This window comes from Protopterus annectens, chromosome 2.part2, assembly GCF_019279795.1.
Source record: "Protopterus annectens isolate FY-2018-M chromosome 2.part2, PAN1.0, whole genome shotgun sequence".
Taxonomy (NCBI): Eukaryota; Metazoa; Chordata; order Ceratodontiformes; family Protopteridae; genus Protopterus; species Protopterus annectens.
The window spans coordinates 61,767,748-61,786,429 of NC_056730.1; positions in this window are offsets into that span (position 1 = coordinate 61,767,748).

Here is an 18,682-nt window from a genome sequence, read left to right on the forward strand (position 1 = left end):
TAGTACCTACCTATGAACCTATGTGAGAAGGAAAGCACACCTCCACAAGATTAGACTAAGATCACAATTGTTACCCAATCAACATCCATGCAAACCTGTTCTACACTCATGTCATTCCCCTATACATTGGTTATACACAGCAGGAGCTCAAAAAATGTTTGCCACTAATCTCAGCCTTAAACACACTCCTGGGTACCACTACCACTGAAGCCCACTAAATAAATACCAAAGTGTGAAACATGCCTTTCCACCTGTCTCTGTAGCAAGCTTCCTAGACTTAGGAATCCTGAGGAAATGTAAAAATTGTCTCATATTCTCAAGCAACCACTTAATTTACAAAATCTGATACAATATTTGAGAGATACAAATATGCTCCTTCTCAGAAGGCAATTCTTTTAGAAAAACTACTAAACAGATTGTCAGAAAAAAACACCACTCACATCTGCTACACACACCACAGGACAAACACACAGACCCAACATGTATGTGCTGAGGCCCTACAAAGTAAGCATCCTAAACCTTAAACACCAATTATCCAGGCAGCCTAATAACCACACAATCAATACCCATCAAGATGCATTTAGCCCTAACATCTAAGTCCATAAGGCAGACAACCTCATAATCCAGTACTTTAGTCACAGAAGACTCCATTGTGAGACACACAGATGTCCCGCTTACCAGGCTGAGCAAAACAGGGTTATGGTCAGTTGTACATCATGGGCCAGGATCTACCACATCACACATGCACTCAGGTTACTGAACTACAAGTACCAGTGCGACTCATTCATAGCCTGTGTGGGTGTTGATGACTTAAGTCACACATTCCGTAATTATACTGAAGGGACATGATGGATCTTTCAGACTGTTTCTAGGCCAGAATGAGCTTAGATTTGAGCAGCATTCTACATTTTCCAAGGATGATGCCACAGTACAAACAGAAGATAATGGACTTTAATAATTGGCTTAGCTTTTGGTGTCATTCGAAGGGGGTACAGTCTGTCAGCCTGGGAGGATATGGTTGATAGATGGCATGCTTCTTTGACAGGGAGGGTTTGCAACTGTCTTCTTTAGTCTTCCAAATATTGGCTAATACTTGACATAGCTAAACCATCCCCTGATAATCTAAATGTGATACTGATCAATGCCATGAGTCTAAACAAAAAACTCCACTACCTACAAGCACTCTTAACCCATGGGAATATAAATGTCTGTGTTGTTCATGAGATATGTTTTAAAGCAGTGGAGAGCACCTCTGAAAGTGCAGGGCTGTACTGCCTTCCACACATTTATATTCCTGTAATAACGGCCACACAGGTAAAAACTGCACTCTCCAAAGCTAAGAATACAGCATCCATGGGACCAGATGACATCCCGGGCTGTGTACTACATGAACTGCAAAATGAACTGGCACCTCACCTAAGTGTCATGTTTAATCATAGCCTCACCTCAGGCTTCGTGCCCATTGAGTGGCGCACAGCTACAGTTATCCCACTCCACAAGGGGGGATCCACCTTGGATCCTGGGAAAGTACAGTTTTGTACCTACCATAAATGTAGATGTTCGAGGATCCACATTGCTGCAGTCCTAACTATTGGGTAGTCCGCTGTCCAGTCGGCCCGAATACCAGAGTATATGGCTGACGTCGGTCAGGGCGCATTAGACTGACGTCAGTACGTCAGGGTACTAATGCGCATGACCGACGTCATATCCTCAGTCTTTTCTTGCCCCAGATGTCAGAAGACCCTAAAAAAAGACAAGGCCCAAAATACCTGCACCAAAAATATGTACATTATATACAAAAATATACACAAAAATATCAGCAGATAACCTCACCTACACAACCACCCCTAAACACAGAGGGAAGGAGGGAGGGTAATTGGACTGCAGCAATGTGGATCCTCGAACATCTACATTTATGGTAGGTACAAAACTGTACTATGTTCTTCACTCCACATTGCTGCAGTCCTAACTATTGGGTAGAATCCCAAAGCAGAGGAAAGGGAGGCTGGCAAATCATAAAGAAGCAGGAGCTGACAACATGCCTTGCAAAATAGCTGTGGCAAAACCAGCCCTAGACTTAGAGTAGAGAGGAAGGTGATAATGCTTAGAGAAAGTATGCACTGAACTCCAAGTAGCTGCCTCCAAAATATCCTTAGTTGCCACCCCTTAGAAATGCTGTTGAAGTGGCAGTAGCCCTAGTGGAATGAGGCCTAATCCCAGCTGGAATCTCCTTGCCATGATGGGAATAACAAAATGCAATGCAAAACCCAATCCACCTAGAAATAGTCTGTTTTGACACAGGCTTGCCCTGTGAACTCAAAGCAAAAGAAACAAACAACTGCTGAGACTGCCTAAAATCCTTAGTCCTGCTCAAATAATAACGCAATTGCCTGTGTACATCTAAAGTGTGCAAAATCTTTTCCCCTTTATTTTGGGGGTCTGCATAAAAAGTAGGCAAATGAATAGTTTGGTTTAAAGCCACACTAGAAACCACCTTAGGCATAAAGGAAGGATTAGTACGTAATGATACCCTATCCTTATGGAAAATCAAAAAGGGCTCTACTGCCATAAGGGCCTGCAATTCAGACACCCTTCTTGCAGAAGTAATAGCCAACAGAAAAGCAGTCTTCCATGACAAGTATTTCAATTCAGCAGTAGCCGCAGGCTCAAAAGGTTGTAGAGTAAGTTTTTCCAACACAAAATTGAGATCCCAAGCAGGAGTAGGAGCTCTACGTGGGGTCTTATATTCTTTGCCCCTCTAAGAAACTGCTTGAACAAAGGATGCGAAAACAATGGTGGGTCACAATCATAGTGAGCTGAAATTGCTGCAGCATGAATCTTAATGGAAGAGAAGGACAAACCTTTGTCCAATAACTCAGTAAGATATTGAAGAGCCACACTCAAATTAGGCTCAGAAATCTCCAAATTCTTTGCTGTACTCCAAAATAAAAATCTCTTCCATTTTTCTGCGTACACTTTCCTTGTACTAGGTCTTCTAGCTTCCATAATCACATTTAAAACTTGTTGAGGAAGTTGAGACCTGCTGTGTTTCAACACAGAATATGCCAGGCTGTTAGATGAAGAGAGTGAAGCTTGACATTGAGCAGATGACCGTCCTTCTGAGATAACAGATGTGGAATCAAAGGTAAAGGCCACGGAGGCTTCCTTACCAGACTCCTTAGTAGTGGGTACCAGTGTTGCCGAGGCCAATCTGGAGCTATCAAAATCATCCTTGGCTTGTCTTGTCTGACTTTTAATAGCACCTTTGGAAGAAGAGGCAGAGGTGGAAAGGGATACACATGAAGGTTTTTCCAACTGAAAGACAGAGCATCCACTTTCCAAGCTGTGTGATGAAACCCCTTTGTGCAAAACTTTGGCAGCTGGTGGTTTAGTGGAGAAGCAAACAGATCTATGTCTGGAGTTCCCCATGACACTGTCAATTTCTGAAATACATGAAGATCCAGTTTCCACTCGTGGGGATCCATGATTTGTCTGCTTAACACATCTGCTAAGGAGTTCTGTGCTCCCGGCAGAAACCTTGCCTGAAGAGTTAGTTGCAAGCTTAGCGCAGTCTCCCATAAAATCATTGCTTGCCTGCATAGAGGATAAGAATGTGTTCCCCTTGCTTGTTGATGTACCACATGACAGTTGTGTTGTCTGTTAGAATCAACACCTGCCCTGGAAGAAGTAACTCCTTGAAAGCCATTAATGCAAACTGGACTGCTAACATCTCCTTCATGTTGATATGTAGATGCTGTAGTCTGGCAGGCCACTTGTCTTGTATCCACTTTCCATTTAGATGATCTCCCAAGCAATGTCCGAGGCATCCGTCGTTAAAATCTGACTCGCCTCTGGCCGGGTCACAGAGAGTCCCTTGTTTAGGTGACATTCCTGAGCCCACCACAAAAATTCTTTTTGAAGGCAAGGTATTATTTGAATGACAGTGTCCAAATCCTGGCAGTGCTGTGTCCATACATTTTGAGATACCACTGTAGCTTCCTCATATGCAGTTTGGCATTGGGAAGCACCAGAATACAAGATGCCATGAACCCTAATGCTTGAAGGACTGTCCTTGCAGTCAGCACGGACTGATGAGATAGTTGATGGAAGTAAAGTGATAGACTCTTTTGTTTGTCCGGGGTTAAAAAGGCCATCTGGGCTGCTGTATTCAGTCTCACACCCAGAAAGCACATGTCTTGAGAGGGTACTAGACTGGACTTTATTTCGTTCACAGAATACCCTAGGCATCTTAGCACTGCTATAACATATTCCAGATGCTGTAGAAGGTCTTCCTTTTCTTGAGCCAGAATCAGGCAGTCGTCCAAGTAAGGATAGATTTGAATTCCTCTTGGCCTGAAGTAAGCTATCACTGGATCCAGAACCTTTGTGAATACTCTGGGTGCAGTAGATAAGCCAAAGGGCAATGCAGAGAACTGATAATGAGAATTTCCAGCCCGAAACCACAGATACTTCCTGCAACTTAGCCTTATAGGCACATGAAGGTAAGCTTCCTTGAGATCTAAAGTTACCATCCAGTGATCTTTGCCCAACAGAGGTAAAAGCTGTTGTAACGTCAACATCTTGAACTTGGGAATGTCCAGATAAGTGTTGAGGATAGATAAATCCAAAATTGGTCTCCACGTGTTCCCCTTCTTTGGTACTAGGAACAGGCGAGAATAAAATCCTAGGCCCCTTTCTGATACAGGGACTGGCTGAATGGCCCCTATCTGGAGCAACTGAGAAATTTGCTTGTGAGCCTCTTGTCTTTGTGGAGGAGGAACGTCTGGCATGCCTTTGAAAGGGGGCAATGTATGGAAATAAAACCTGTAGCCGTGGAGAATGATATCCAACACCCATCTGTCTTGAGTAATTAAATCCCAATTTTCTTTGAAAAGAGACAGTCTTCCTCCCAAAGGAGCTGCCAGACGAGAATCTACTGGCAGCTGAAAAGGCAGGTCATTGGGTCTGTTTACGAAAGGACTGACCCCTGCCCTCACCAGAAGTCTGAGCAGGTGAACTCCCTGTTCTAGGCCTAAAAGAACCTTGAGCTCTGCCCCTACCACGTCTAGACCTACCCCTAGACTGGGAATCATAAGCAGGATATGTCCACCCCTTAGCAGGCCAATTTCTACTAAACTTCGGTGGCTGCACCTGCAAAAAATCTTTAACAGTTTGCATAGACTTAGCTTTGTCCTCCATTTTCTTTAAAACTGCTTCCACAGGCGAACCAAACAACACATCAGACTGTAAAGGAGCATCCAAAATCCTTGTCTTAACATGCTCAGCTAAATTCTGATCCCTCAACCAGGCATGCCTGCGAAGAACAGAACTAGTGGCAGCCACCCTCGAGGAGGCCTGTACAGCATCAAAACCACATTGCAAAGAATGCTTACCCACTTGTTCAGACACATGAACTAAATCCAGCAACTCTTTACACTCAATACCTTCCGCCAAAGCATCCACCTTAGATTTCAATTGTGAAAGGAGATAATTTTGATATTTTAGCATGTGAAACTGACAATTCAACGCCCTCATGGCTAAAGTGGAAGAAGTATATACTTTCTTTCCCCATCTATCCAAAGCCCTTGCCTCTTTATCAGTGGGTCAACACAAAAAGCTGTAGCACAAAAGTAGCAAGTCCAAACGCCAGCAAATAAAAGGCTAAAAGTACGAATTAAAGCAGCAAAACCTTCCTATTGCAGCCAGTCCATAAGTCGAGTGTGTAAACAAAGCCAGAAACCACGTAAAAAGTCCTTATAACGCAAGTTTAATTGTTAAAAATATGCAGCGAGGCGCAGCTCGCTTCCTCAGTACAAGTGATTTACACCAACATAGCAACAATTTAAAACATCAGCGGGCTTTTACTGAGTAAATTTTAAAGCAACACTAACCTTCTCTTACCTAAAATAACCCTACCAACCAGCTAAATGGTCCATGTCAAGTGTGGACCTACTAACGTGAAAAGAATAAACTAAAATAAACCAAGAATAGAAAAATCCATGTAAAATAAATCAACGCTGAGTGTTCATTAGTCAAGCAAAATGTAACATAACAGAACTGCGACACTGAATATGCGCGTTAATTGTTTGCTTGTCTTTTAAAATACAACACGTGCTTGCTAGAAGCGTTTAGTGTTAGCGTCCTTGTTAAACCTAACTTGGTACAGGTTTGAACATATAGTTAGGTGCAATTTAAGGTAATAAAACATTAAAATAACTAACCTAAAAATAAGCCCAGGCTTTGTTGAAGTGGTTCACCCTTCGCTATCCATGCTTGGGTATGCGTTTCCGGTTTCCTTGTCTTTCAGAACCACCAAATAACTTCAAACTTCTACTGTCAGTTTTAAAAGATTGGTATTTACAATTAAAAGTCACACTCATAAAGTGCAAAATAACCTTATTGTTGTGCATATACAACGTAAATGCGCATGTGTTAGGAAGTTGAAAGCTTTACTGCTGTGTGTTAGGCTCTATTCGTAATTACCACAAGGTCAGTAGACCAATGTTAAATGGTTAAAGCCTTTTACTATGCGAATTAAGTTCACCTTACAGACAACATTAACCAAATAGAGCCTAACACACAGCAGTAAAGCTTTCAACTTCCTAACACATGCGCATTTACGTTGTATATGCACAACAATAAGGTTATTTTGCACTTTATGAGTGTGACTTTTAATTGTAAATACCAATCTTTTAAAACTGACAGTAGAAGTTTGAAGTTATTTGGTGGTTACGTAAAGACAAGGAAACCGGAAACGTACACCCAAGCATGGATAGTAAAGCGAGGGTGAACCACTTCAACAAAGCCTTTGGGCTTATTTTTAGGTTAGTTATTTTTAATGTTTTATTACCTTAAATTGCACCTAACTATATGTTCAAACCTGTACCAAGTTAGGTTTAACCCTAAGGACGTACTAACACTAAACGCTTCTTTAGCAAGCACGTGTTGTATTTAGCTAAAAAGACAAGCAAACAACTTAACGTACTGCGCACATTCAGTGTCGCAGTTCTGTTATGTTACATTTTGCTTGACTAATGAACACTCAGCGGTTGATTTATTTTTACATGGATTTTTTCTATTCTTGGTTTATTTTTAGTTTATTCTTTTCACCGTTAGTAGGTCCACACTTGACATGGACCATTTAGCGGGTTGGTAGGGTTATTTTAGGTAAGAGAAGGTTAGTGTTGCTTTAAAATTTACTCAGTAAAAAGCCCGCGCTTTGATGTTTTAAATTGTTGCTATGTTGGTGTAAATCACTTGTACTGAGGAAGCTTGAGCTGCGTCTCGGGCGAAAACGCTGCATATTTTTTAACAATTAAACTTGCGTTATAAGGACTTTTTACGTGGTTTCTGGCTTTGTTTACACACTCGACTTATGGACTGGCTGCAATAGGAAGGTTTTGCTGCTTTAATTCGTACTTTTAGCCTTTTATTTGCTGGCGTTTGGACTTGCTACTTTTGTGCTACAGCTTTTTGTGTTGATTTACTGGTTTGTTTTGTGGTCTCTCTTTATCAGTGGGAACAGGGTTTTTAACCACAGAGGCCTTAACACCTTTAGGTCCCTGAGAAACAGTTTCCGGGTCTGCCCTAGGACTCTTAAAAAGATACTTATGAGCTTCAGGCACCCTATAGTACCTATCAGGCTTAACAGGAGCAGGAGGCAAAGAATCAGGGTTCAGAGAGGCCTCTGCAAAAACATCTTCCACCACATTCAACACAGGAGGTATAGCTAAGGGCCTATGCTGGGGTAAAAACAAGAATTCCCTAAGCCTTTTCCTGGAATCAGAGTAATCCTGTCCTTCCCATTTAAAGTGCTCCCTCATGGAATGCAGAGTCTCTGAAAATGAGAAATCCTCAGGAGGAGAAGCTGTAGGAGTGGAATCATCCACATCAGAATCAGAATAAGGAGGATACTCCTGCAAATCTTCCGCAGAAGACTCAGAAGCCTCTGAACACTGTTCAAAACTGTCAAACTCAGGTTCCACCCTAGGCCTCTTATCAGGGGGGGGCATAGAACCTCTAATCATAGTAATCAAATCTTCTGCCATTTTAAGCATATGTTTCTTAGGCACAGAACCTGAAGAGCTAGGAGAAGCCCCCACTGAAGCTAAACTTGGCCTACCTCTCAAAGAAGTTTTGGAAACAGAAGGAGAGGCTCTAACTACCCTGGGAAGAGAGGGAAGCACAGTTACCTGAGAAGCCCCCTCAGCCTGGCCTACCTCCTGAGAAGGCACATCCTGTAACAGTAAAGTCTCTGCCTGAGACTCCAAAGAAACTCCTGGCAAAACCTCTGGCTCCACTGAGCCTTCTAAAGAACCGACGTCCGGGACTGCCGGTTCATCAACCCTAGGCTTCGCTGTTTTGTCCTTGCGCTTCTTGGACGAAGCGGGCGTCGGAGCATCCAACGGCATTTTATAATTGCAACGCTTCCCAAACACTAACCTGGCACAGTCTAACCTTCTCTTAATAGTGCGTTTGTTAAACCTAGCACAAGAGCGGCATCCAACAACGTCGTGCTCAGGCCCTAAACAAGGTATACACAAGGTATGGTAATCCCTATGAGGTATCTGTTTCCCACAAGAAATACAGTTATTCACTTTTCTGACATCCGGTTAAATACTGAGGCAAGAAAAAACTAAAATGTTCCCCAACGGGGTACTTAGCCAACTCTGATTCGGTCTGAAACTCCGACTTCGGAAATATTTCAGAACGCCAACCTGCACTCGCAAAACTGCTTCTGCATCGGACCATGCGGCAAAAAAGACTGAGGATATGACGTCGGTCATGCGCATTAGTACCCTGACGTACTGACGTCAGTCTAATGCGCCCTGACCGACGTCAGCCATATACTCTGGTATTCGGGCCGACTGGACAGCGGACTACCCAATAGTTAGGACTGCAGCAATGTGGAACGAAGAACATCTACCACCCCATCAGTGTGATGAGTCTGATCTGCAAGGGCATGGAACATATTATCATGGAACTTATAAACAAAGACATTGGCAACCTTCGAACATTGGACCCCACCCAGTTTGGGTTTATGAAGGGCCAATTTTGTCTCCTGAACCTGACTGACTTCTTCGAATCAGCCTCCAGAGCTGTGGACGAGGGAAAGGTGGTGCACACAGCCTATCTGGACCTCGCCAAGGCCTTCAACACCATCCCCCACTCTGGAATCATAGATAAACTTACTAAGTTGGGCATTAACCCCTACGTCAATCGATGGATTACCAACTGGCTTACTGACAGAACCCACACTGCAAAAGAAGTTGACTCCAAATCCAGCTCCAAACAAGTGACAAGTAGAGTACCTCAGGGTTCAGTCCTGGGACCACTCTTGTTTGGAATCTACTTCTCTGAAGTACAGGCCAACACTAAGGGACTCCGGCTAACAAAGTTCACAGCTGACTGCAAACTGGGAACCATTATTGAATCCTCAAATGATGTGGGGATTCTACGAAAGGGACTTACAGAAACAGATGCTTGGTGCCAGAGCCATGGGCTCAAGCTCAATGCCAAGAAATGTACAGTTATCCCCTTTGGGGAAAAACATATACCCATGAATTACCACATAGGTGGCAGTACACTAAACAACAAAAGTGTGATAAGAGACTTAGGGACACAGGTTAACTGTGGTCTCAACTTCAATAACCACATCGCCACAACAGTCAGGAAATCCTTCTATGTGGGACACCTCATCACTAAGGGCTTTTCATCCAGAAAAAAGGAGGTCATTGTCCCACTATACAAATCCATCATTAGACCCATTATAGAATACAATGCCACATTTGGTATTTCCCTCTCAAGACATCTGCAACTGGAAAGGCTGCAGAAATGCCTCACTAAAATAATCACAGTCCTAAAGCAGATGCCCTATGCTGACCGTCTAAAAAAAACTCCAGCTATACTCTGTTGCATATAGTCTACTCAGAGGTGATTTCTGCTCAACATACAAGGTCATGTCAAACCCAGAGCTGTTGGACATGCTACACAAAGTAATCCCAATCCCTGAGAGCCACACACTCCAGGGATCTAAACCTTGTCATCACAATGAACAAAACATGCTGGAGTGAGAGATTCCTAACCCGGAGACTCCCCAGACTCTGGAATATACTTGCCCATACATGCCAAGCAGAGAGCCTCTTTGGTCTTCTTCAAAAGGAACCTTGACGATTGGATGGGAGATAGGAAATTCACCCCAGGGATCACGTCAGTCGCCCTGCTAGAAAGGGGTCCAGGGAAGTAAATACTGTGAGAAGAAATAGCCAAGGAACTGTTATGGCTAGGCTTGTATAGGCCCTAGGGCCGATAGAATAGTACCAACCTATAAACCTATATCTGTTACTACACAAAAAGGGACAAATGGTGAAGGTGTCTCAATTTACATCAAAAACAATCACATCACAAGGCTGGTCAATCAGTATGATGCCGATGAACTTCTCAAAAAAATCACAAAAAGTAAAGTCTCATATCATATATGGTAATATAGAATCCACAGGAATCACCACACGAGATGAACTCAGGTACACGTAATATCTTCTTTATTGAAGTAAAAAACACAAGCGCTTTCATGTAGTTATACTACGCTTCTTCAGGTGTATTAAAACTATAAAAACAAGGTTCTTATATATGAAACATTTTGGCGCGCAAGCCAAAAAATTAGTCAATAATGATCAATTACTGACTCATCAACAATTTGGTCAGTGTGTTTGTTAAAGAAACAGTATACTGAATTAAAAATGGTTACTAATGCCAATAAAATCAGATAGTTTAACAGACCATGTCCTTCTGATACAAAATTCAAATAAAGTAAATTACATTATGCTAAACAACTGTCATGAAAACCTCTCTAAAACAGTAGTAACATGACATATGTGCCAAAACCGGATCACGTTCCGATTCATTGTAAAATCTAAATATAAATTCTAAGATGTCCAAGTCAACGGCTGATCTCAGCTTAAGAAACATAAGTAGCATTTGATAAATGCAATGCAGGAAGACGTCCTGTAATCATAATTATCTCAAGTATGTTAAGAATCCAGTAAGGAAACAACAATATGGTTGCCTAGGTCATCTTGCTCACCTTAACCTAATATGAAAATGAAGTATTGATTTATCACATAACATGAGCTTATTCATGGATATGATTCCCATCATTTTAAACATCTAAGACATCCGTAGATGTCTTACTTTAAAACTTAAGCGAATATTCAAATGCTTAACAAACCTGGCACTGCTATCAAGGCAGAAACATTAAATAGTAAAAAAGCTGCTCGTCAAAGAAATTCTCTGCTGCCGGAACCTTAAGCATGAAAGACAAGCTATTCTAGGAAACCAGTCAGCTTATCCCAAACTCAAACAAAACATTTACCCAAGAAATATCCCCATTCCAAACTGTTCAAATGAAAGTTCCTGTCCTCGGCTCTTTATACACAAACCAGTCACCAATGAGGTCTCCGTAATAGAACCAAACAAAAACAACAACAAAACGATGCATGAAAACATACCTCCACATACAATGTATCCTGTAGAGGCGTGTCACCTCCTAGACACAAAATTTAAGGGATCAAAAACATCGCTGAACACCAGGATTGGTACAACAGCCCACAGAAACAAATAGCGAACTCTCCAAAAAATAAGAGCTGGCTGAATGCCATACAAACTGCACTGCAAAAGCCACGCTTCTCAATATCTCCCAGGTATGTCACATGCATCCAATCCAAAGAACAAGACAAGAAGTAAACGACTGATAAGACTGAGAACAGAACAAAGTAGCAAAAGTGCTGTGAAACGCAATGTTAAATTGCGCTTATTAATGTCATAATATCGAAGATAGACAAGTCTTCTCTAATAATCCTAGGTGTATTTAAGGATGGATGAGGAGACCGTCAAAAGATTACTTGAAAAGCTAATTTTTGTTGTTAAATATAAGTTAAAAACTTAACTGGCTTTATTAACACTTTAATATAAAAATAGCCACTGAATCAACTTAAATTCATGTTAAATGTTATGACAAAAATTTGAACTATGAAAAAATGGGGAAATGTGAACTAAAAAAACTGAGAGTATATGGTAAATATATGGTAAATATAAGTGTATGAAAAACATACACAAAACATATAAGTAGGACAGGGCTGGTATTGGCCTGTCACTATATAAACATATGATAAATATAACTAGTATAAATAACTAGAAAAAGTCAGTGTAAGAGAATATATTTCTCTAGATAAAACTGATAATATATTAGATGAGTGAATTAACAAACCCCTAAACAATTAACAAAAAAGGGGATGTTGGCCGGTAAGGTCAGAAAAAAAGAACACAGGAAAGAAAATAAACGATAAAGTGGGGTGTGATGTGGATAAACATCTCAACCCAAAAGCCATGAAGATATAGGTTAACATCAAGGTTTTCTACTGTTAAGAATGGGTTTAACAGATACAAACTGGTTAATGCCAGGGTAAATATGAGCTTTCAAAGAGAAAATCCATTTAAGTTCCTTAATGGCCAACTGATTAATGCTATCGCCTTCTCTATTATTAAGTACCAGCATCTCCAAGACCTTAAAACTAAACATGTGAGTTTTATGTTCAACAATATGTTTAGCTAGAGCATTACTTTCATGCCCTTTCTTAATGTCGTAACAATGATTGTAAATCCTGTCACGAAGTCTCCTCTTGGTAAGGCCCACATAAAATACTTCACAATTATCACAAGTGGCTAGGTAAATTAAATTGACACTATTACAATCACTGTGGAACCTAGGTACAAAAGTAAAGAACCCTTCAGGATGTTGAAAACTGACGTTCTTAGAAATATAAGGACACATGTGGCACCGCCCTCAAGGAAAGGTACCCTGTAGGTTACTTATCTCATTGTTATGTTGTGAATTCCTTTCTAGACAAAGTAATTCTTTCAAATTGTGACAGGTCTTATAACTGAATCTAGGATGGTCACCCACTATTGTTCTAGTAAAGGGATCCATAATCAAAACATTCCAGTTCCTAATGATGATTTTATTAAGGATAACATCATCACTGGTATATTTAGTGACATAACTCAACTTATCAGTAAATTTCTCTGTATTCTTTATGTAGGTTTTAAGAATGTTCCTGTCAGGATCAACTGAATCTTGTGTGTTATTTATTTTCCTGAGAATTTCCTGCTTACATTCAGTAATTAACTTGCTAGGATAGCCTCTTTCTCTGAACAAGGTTTCTAGTTTGTTGAGTTCTACATGTAAAATATTCCTGTCACTACATATTTTATATACTCTGTGCATTTGACTTGATATAATCCCCTTAAAGGTAAACCTAGGGTGCATACTTTCAAAACGTAACAATGTATTTCTCCATGTGGGTTTCCTATATAAAGACGTATCAATCTTATTGCCATTCAACTCCAATGTAAAGTCTAAATAATGTATCCGATAAGGAGATGTCTCAGCTGTAAATCTTAAATAAGGGGTAGTGACATCTAACTTATTAATGAAGTTCAAACAGTCCAATTCTGTACCTTCCCACAAGAAAAGAACGTCATCCACAAATCTCTTATACATTTTTATTTTACTAAATCCTGCATGTTTGAACAAATAATTGAGCTCCCAGTTGTGGACTACAAGATTAGCGTAACTATTCGCACAGGGGGTGCCCATGGCAACCCCCCATTTTTGCAAATAAAGTTGATCCTGATATAAAAAAACATTGTTGTTAAGTATTAATTCAAGTAAGTAATTAATCAGGATCTGTCTGTTATTGCTATAAGCAGAATTAGTGACTAAAATCTCTCTGATGGCTTGAAGCCCCAGATCATTAGGAATACAAGTGAACAGGTTTTTAACGTCCATAGTCACTAAAAGCAAGTCTGTGTCCACACTATTTAGTTTAAATTCTTTTAGAAATTCTATCAATTGATATGAATCTCTGAGAATAATGGGGATATTATCTACCAAGGGTCTTAATAACCCTTCCACAAAAGATGAAATAGTGGAAAAAAGTGCTAGGGCACACTGGTTAGCAATCAGAAAGTTTATTGCAAAATAAGTTAAAATCCACTCTAGGTGCTCCGCTCGAGAAACAAAGATATCAGCCCAACAAGGAAATGTGTGACACGCCAAAGAAATATATTAAATTGTAATGGACCCAGCTTAAATTATGTCTTTTTCTAACTGAATCAACCATAACATTTTCGAAATTCTTTAACTGAGGGAATAATGGGGCATTGTAGGTTGACTTTCTTTTCAACATAATCTCCCCCCCCACCATCTCTTTTGAAGCCCGCTTTGGAGGCCATAATTTCTAAATTAATTTTCCTCATGAACAGCTTAACATCCAAAATTGTACGTGTAAAGTCACCTCTACTATTAGGTATGTACTTAAGTCCTTTACTGAGTAGTGAAAAGTGATTTAAATTCAATGTCAGACAACTAAAATTATAAATGAAAATTTTCAGAATTGGGGGGGGGGGGGGGGGAAGGGGAGATATTACTAGATACCTCTAGCCCAGATGTGAATGATCCCATCTTAGACGTCATAGTGAAGGATAAAGTTAAACATACCTATCAAAATTTTACCATTTATAATTTTAGTTGTCTGACACTGAATTTAAATCACTTTTCACTACTCAGTAAAGGACTTAAGTACATACCTAATAGTAGAGGTGACTTTACACGTACAATTTTGGATGTTAAGCTGTTCATGAGGAAAATTAATTTAGAAATTATGGAATCCAAAGCGGGCTTCAAAAGAGATGGTGGGGGGGAGATTATGTTGAAAAGAAAGTCAACCTACAATCCCCCATTATTCCCTCAATTAAAGAATTTCGAAAATGTTATGGTTGATTCAGTTAGAAAAAGACATAATTTAAGCTGGGTCCATTACAATTTAATATATTTCTTTGGCGTGTCACACATTTCCTTGTTGGGCTGATATCTTAGTTTCTCGAGCGGAGCACCTAGAGTGGATTTTAACTTATTTTGCAATAAACTTTCTGATTGCTAACCAGCGTGCCCAAGCACTTTTTTCCAGATTCATAGTTCTCTTTGGAGTGCTTACACTTTTTCTTGGTTCATGAAATAGTGGAAGTTATCCAACGTTCACTAGAGACTATAGGTCTCATCGGTACAGGATTGATGTCTTTGTGTATTTTAGGTAGGCCTTTAATTATGGGGATAGTGGGGAATTCTATCAGAAAATATTCATAAAGCTCACAGCTTATCTGGCCACACATCAGTAGGTCATATAAATCAGTGTGTACTGTTCTAATGATTTCTTTGACCCTCTCACTAGTAATCCTTTCATAGACCATATCATCAGTTAATAGCCTATTCATGGTGTTATCAGTTCATAATAACCACAGCCCCACCCTTGTCAGCTGGCTTAATAATGATATGCCTGTTATTCTTAAGAGAATGAATAGAATCTTGTTCAGCTTTAGTAACATTAAAAAAACAGCATCTTTTCTTATTAGAAGCAAACCATTCATAAAAATCCTTCTCACACATTTTCAAGAAGCTTTCTACATTGTGTGGCAAAAGAGGAATAAAGCTGCTTTTAACTCTAAAGAAATTCTTCAGAGCTTTTGTATCTAAAGCACTATTATTTTTAAATAAAATTTTCAGAGACACATTACGACAAAATAACCTCAAATCAATTAAGACATCATTCAAAAAACTGGTTTGGGAGGGAATAAAATTGAGGCCTTTGTCTAATAAAGAAAAATCTGATTCAGACAAGGCATGGTCAGAAATATTATACACTAAAGAGTTCAGTTTCTTTGTTTCCTTGTGTTTGTGTACTTTTCTTCGGAGCCTTTTCTTTTTCTCGGCCCCCTGCTGCTTGACCGGCCTCTCCATCCTGGTTGTTGCTTGACAGGGAACGGTAAAAAACAGTTAGTAGCGGGGGCTGTGTCCTTCAGTTTAGCACCTGCTAAAAGAAATGCTTTAGCTGCTTGTTGGTTGGGGGGAGGTGTATCACTAGCAAAACTTGCATCATTGGTAAATTTAGGAGCAGAACTGTTAGACATCAAATCATTGCTTGCCAATTTACTAGTTAAAGATGTAACAGACGGAACTAAATTGGCCTCAATATTGGGTGTTCCATTTGAAGCAAGAAAAGAACTTGAAGCATTCATCTGATTTTCAGTATTGGGTGTATTCTGTATGCGTGCACTTTCAGTCCTGGCCCTGGGCCATATAAAGACTTGACCAAGAGCAAAGTCATTGGCATCCCTTACAAGTTTTTTATGTTTTACTTGTTTCAGCCTTTCACTACACGAATGAACTTGAGTCCATATATTGTCCAACCTATTGGTAAAGTAGTCAGTCTTAAATCGTCTGCAATGACTTTATATTGTAAATCTATTTTGTTCCTTAAGTCAATTTCAAGGGGTGCAAAATACTCTATTAACAGGTTAATGTAGCTGAAACCAAGTTGTATGTTGAGATCTTGCCATTTTCTCAACAAAGTGGGATGACTATCCCCATAGGAAGGCATACAAAAAATGCGCATGCCTCTAGGCACTATTTTAAAATGTATGCATGCCTCTAAATGCAGTCTTTGCCATGCAAGTCTTTGTAACTGATATAAATCATCCTGGAACAATTTACAAAGTCTATTAAATTCAATGACATTCTTTTCTTTTTTTTTTTTTTTTATCATATCATATATATAATAATACCCTTGCAATCTAAAGCACCCCTGCAATGACCCAAGAAACCCACACCATTTACTTAAATGAACTGGAGTCAATATCATTCTACCCAACCTCCCAAGTGTAATTCTCACTAGTCAGGTTAGATCACAAAACTGTCTCCTTTGAAATGAGAGTAATGCTTGGGAGACCACCTAACCCTGAAACTTTGAGGAACTACTCCAAGGCCAACGTCTTACTTTTAAGTGATACCCTAGCAAAATGTCACTGCCCCCCCCCCCGCCAAAAAGAAAAAAAGGAATATTGCCACAAATACAGAGCAATTTGCAAAGCCCCTGTGAAACTATGTATACAGCTGCAAACACATAGTGGTACTTACCAGAAATAAGCAGGGGACAAGCTCAAAATACAGAAGCTCAAGAAATAAGTTGAAAGTAAGGTTTTTGACGGAAATCCTTAAGACTACTAACCATCATACAGAACATTCCATTCATAAAAAGCATTCTAAGAATTATGTCAACAGAGGAATAGAGAACGGTAATTTTTGCCAATAGGGACAAATGCAAGCAGGTGAACAGAAAACAGGTTGGAATTTTCTGGAGAAAATCATTAAAGGCACCAAGTTATTGGGAACAAAACTAAAGAGGGAAAAGTAATACAGTAGGATGAAGCCAAGCAGAAGTTTGGATGGCATGTTGGAGATTGGCTATACTCTTATCAGTCCTTGGTAGTGAAGACAGAAAGAAAGGTGTAGTGGAGTCCTAAGTGAGAAATCCACACTAGTAGAGGCTTTAGTTAATTGTTGTTAAAAGGTATAAGTTGTAGGTATATACTGTATGATAACTATAAGACTTAAGAGAGACTGGATAAGGAATTTGAAAAGGAACATATGTATGGCTTCTAAATACGCAACAAGTCCACAAGGTTTAAGATTTTTGCTTGGAAGTGTTTGTTCAGGTATTTTGATACCTCAAGCAGACTCCAAAGAATATTTCCTCAGGCCGGCAGCAAATGCTAGAGGTGCAATGAGGGTGACAGAGAGAGGGCTAACTGGGAACACGTTTTTGGGAGTGTAATGAGTTGCCAGATTTTAAAAGTTCTCTACAGAGTACTCTGTCAGGAATACTGTGGAATAAATGTTTGTAACAAGGCAATGAAGGATTCTTTTGAGCAGCTGGGACACAGTATCTGAATTGTCAAGACATAGCAAGTCCGTTTTAAGTTTAGAGTTACTCGCTACAAAAAAAAGCAATTACTATAAAATAGAAATCAAAATCTAAACCAACAGCAAAAGAAGTATTGAATATTACTAAAAAGAAAAGCCCTGGAAGTGGGATCTTCAAAAAAAAAGGGAGGGAGCAAATTCCCAAGAAATGTAATTTATGGGAACAATACATGCAGAATAATGTTCAGGAGGAGTGAGTTTTAACAGAAGGCAGGATTTGGAAAATTTATGCAATGCTGGAGTGAATGACAGTTGTTACAAAGAAAGAAAACCTGTATAATACATGAAAACCATTAATACGGTTTGTTTTATTTTGGTTAATGTACATGTGCCTATGCCTTAAGTGATAACTTAATAATAAAGGTGTTAAAAAAATAAAGTCACCCTTGTTGAATCCCAGCATAAATAGGTTGTATAACACAAAGAAGAAAATCATCTCCAAAAATAGGAACTGAAATGCACTGCAAAGCAAGAACTTCCTCATCAAACTTAATAAGCTAAGTCTAGCAAGGCCAGAACAGAATTAAAAGTAGCCTCCCAGGCTAAGAACAGTTATAAGGCAGTGTGCAGCTATATCCATAACCTCAAAGGCAATACAGAACAATTTGCTTAAGTAATTGAAAATGCATCCACCTACACTAAACAAGAACATGTAAACCTACTGGCTTCTATGTTCAGCTGCAGTTTTATCCCACTTTCACTACCAGACACATCAAGAAATAACCCCAACTATCAAGCATGAAACAGGTAACCTCTTCAAGAGAAACCTTGACGAGTGGATGGGAGACAGAAAGTTTACCCCAGGGA